Below are 3,632 nucleotides of genomic sequence, written 5' to 3' on the forward strand. Positions count from 1 at the left end.
CCCCAGCCCCACTTCTCCTCCCCAAACGCCAAAGCTGGATCCTGCCCCTCTGCCCCTTCTCCCTCGCACCCCCTCCGCCGGCCCCCCAAACCCCCCACCACACTCACACCCTCTCTGCGCTCTCATCGTCGCATGTGCTGCCTTGGTGGAGGTGTGCCGCAGCTCAAAGGAAGGGACAGAAACTGAAATTCCTTCTAAAAAGGTGGATTCTGCGGAGTTACGGGGTCCCTGCAGAGCCGGCTCCCCACCTGACCCGCCAGCCCAGCTGCCGCAGGTGCTCCTCTCGTCCTCCCCAGTGTCCCCTCCTGCCTTTCCTCCTGACAGGCAGACTGAAAATAAAGTCTTCAAATTCGGAGCTCACTACCCTGTCAGAGGAGCTGTAGTTTGTGACACACACAAAGTTTCGTTATTTTCTGGACAGTTTCATTTACTAACAGAGTTTGCAGTTATTTCAGTGCTTTGATCAAGATGGATTACTCTGCGTGCTCTGCTCCCGTTTGCGGTAACATATCTGTCTGCAGCCAACAAGGATATCGCTGACACAACGGAGACCCACGCAGGCAGCTCACACCATCCCAGGGATTTCACGCATCCTGTAGTCTACATGATTTCACTAGGATTTTCTTTGGGGTGTTATTATTACTAATGCTATTATGATGAAAGATGTTTCCTGAGGACAGAAAAATACTAGCTCAGCTATTCAGCTAAGCAGTTCTTTAATTTCTTTCCTCTCTGAAAACCAGCTCCCCAGAGCCTTTCTGGAATAGATCCGAATTTTCTACCTAATACATCCTCCTGAGGCAAAAATGCTGAGGGATGCAGTGATTCTCCCTGTGCAACGGAGGGCTTGGGTCTCCCTCCCCGCTGCTTTGGCCCAGCACTGGCTGCAGCTCGGGCATCGTGTGCCAGCTCCAAGAAACACGAGATGAAGTTTTGTTTGTCTCTTTGCCCCCAACTCCCTCACTCCCGGCTGAGTTTGGGGTCTGCAGCCCCCCTCACCCTCCCGTCGGCCAGCGAGGAAGGACGAGCGGTGCAGGCAGGAGCGGGTGCCCTGCTCTGCCCGGGGGGTCCCACGGCTGCACTGGCGCTGCGGTGGCAGGGGGACGTGGGGCGCCGTGGGGTCCGGAGCCTCTGTCCCCCAGCACAGCACCCCTGTCTGTGCCCGTGCAGAGACCGTGTCTCTCTGCTGCAGGTGTCTGACAGAGTGGAGGGAGATATAACCATGGTAACTGTGATTATTACAGAAAATTGCTGCTGTTACTACACAGGTAGGGTCAAAACAAACAGAAATTACCAATTTTTCTGTTTCTAATAAAATACAGAAGTGCATTATTGACTCACTAATTGCTCAGTTAAATGGATTTGTCCAAAATTACCTACCAACCCTTGTAAATGAAAATGATGCAAAGATTAGCACTTCCGTGGAATTGCTCAGGCAAAGAAAAATGAAAAGTCTGATTACATACACGAGGCAAAGCCCCCGGAGGAGCGTCCATCCGAGGAGCCCAGACGTCTGCTGCAGAGGTGCAGCGAGCTGAGCCGCCCATCGTGCTACAGGGGCAGATTTTGGGCCGAGGTGCAGCACTACGGCACCCGCTGTGGCATGGGTGGGTGTGCGGTGCCGGTGATGCGGCAGGGTCTTTCCCCAGACCCACCCGCGAGAGCCCGTGGACACGCGTGTCCTGCTGCGTCCCCGTCTCTGCTCCCAGAGGGCACTCCGCCATCCCGTCGATCCACCGGTCACCCACAGCAGCCGGCTTCGTTCTGCATCCCTGGCCCAGAAGCAGTGCTCAGAGGCTTAAGAGGTCTTTATTCCAGCTATAAACTTTGTGTGGCTGCAGAGACATTTTAGCGTTGATTTAGAGCAGCGGCGCTTTTCAGGTGAGCTGCCCCGGGCTGGCAGAGGAGGACCAGGGCTACGAGCGAGCCCAGATAAAGTGCTGCTGCGGGGGGAGAGCTCTGCGGGGGGGGTCGGGGGGCACCGAGGGGGGCAGGGCAGGGGTACCCCCTCACCCCAGCGGGACCGATCCCCCCGCCCAGCAGTGGCGACGACAGCAGCAGGAGCCCATGGGCCAGCGATGCGCTGGGTGGGCTCCCGCGGGGACGGGGCAGGAGCTGTGGGGCAGAGATGTGAGCTCTGAGTGGGGACGTGAGATCTTTAATATGTAATTAGACCGTGCGAAATGAGAACAAAGAAACAAATGTTAGTGCATCGATTAATTAGCAACGGAAAACCAGTCTCTGAGTTCCAGGTAGCCGTTCCTTCCCAGGGGTTGGACTCCAGCCTTTGACTTCTACAGTCCTCCTCGTCTTTTAGTTTTCATTCCCTTTTAACCTAAAATTGCTTCAAGCGTTGCAACCTGGAGGACTCTAGCAGCCAAACACACAGACCGCAGACCAGAGCTGTGCTTTGTCACTGGCTCCTGCAGAAGATCGCTCCTCACAGCTTTGTTCTAAATTGTCAATTCTTCCCCGACTGCAGTTTTTCAGGAAAGCGGGGTTTTAAATGAAGAGTGGTTTTCCCCAACTGAGCCACCTCTGATGTCAGTGTCATCTGCCATCTCCTGCTTCCCTCCATTCCCGATCCAAGCTTGCCTCAGAAATGGAAATGTTCAGCTTGTCATAGAACACATGAAGAAAGAAATATAATTTAATGAAAAGACACCAGTATGGATAAATCCCATGAAATCTGACAGAGCTGGGGCGTGGTGTCGTCATGCCGTGTGTTGACTGTGCAGTATCCCCGTGTGATGTTCAGCTCCGTGCACGCGAACCAGGCGACTGCATGCCACTGATTTGCATCGCCGGCTCTTCTGGTTTTCCCTTCATCGCAAGAGCCACTTTCACAGGCTTCATGAAACATGCAATTTTAGGAAATAATTATTTTAATTGCATCAACTCCGTTCCTGCTGCCGGGAACTCTCGCTCTGGGCCAAACAAATGAAATCTGCCGGGGCCTTCGGCATCGGACCCGGACGCAGAGGTGAGCGCCCCCGGGGTGTGGGCCGTGCCCGGCATCGCGCTGCTGCCCCCAGACCCTCCGCTTGTCACGGGGCAGAGATGCAGCCAAGAGCTCCTCGTGCCCTCCGGGGCCCAACGTCTCAGCACAGAGCGCTGTCCCTGCACTGTCCCTGGGCAGAGAGGCATCGTTCGGGGTGGGAAGGAAGGCATTTCAGATTTTAATTCTCACATTTTAATTCTTCCTCTGGCTAAAGAAATCCTTTTTAAATCCAATCACTAGCCAACCTTTGCTTGCCCTGAATGATGTTTGCTGCTGACATATCTGATGATCCGGCTTCTGGCAGCACAAATACCTATTTCTGCTGGGACTGTCTGCTGTGGAAAACATCTTATTTTTTTGCTGATCGTTTGCGCACACCAGAAACATTCCAGGTTTCAGAAAGGAGCCAGATTTTTAAGCACCGTGAATTTATGACAGACAATAATGAAGACCTCCTTTGGCATTTTTGACATCTTTGCTTGCTCATGAGAAGAAATCTGGTGTGGGGCACAGCCAGGAGCAGTTCGCCCCCTCGGGTCGGGGTGTGCGGGGCCGGCGGCGCCAGCCTCACCTACTGAGGCCCCCAGCACCATCACCCTCCGCCGCGAGCCCGAGACAGCTCATCCGCCCC

The sequence above is a fragment of the Charadrius vociferus genome, unplaced genomic scaffold, assembly GCF_000708025.1.
Source record: "Charadrius vociferus isolate BGI_N301 unplaced genomic scaffold, ASM70802v2 scaffold1077, whole genome shotgun sequence".
In the NCBI taxonomy this organism is placed as follows: Eukaryota; Metazoa; Chordata; class Aves; order Charadriiformes; family Charadriidae; genus Charadrius; species Charadrius vociferus.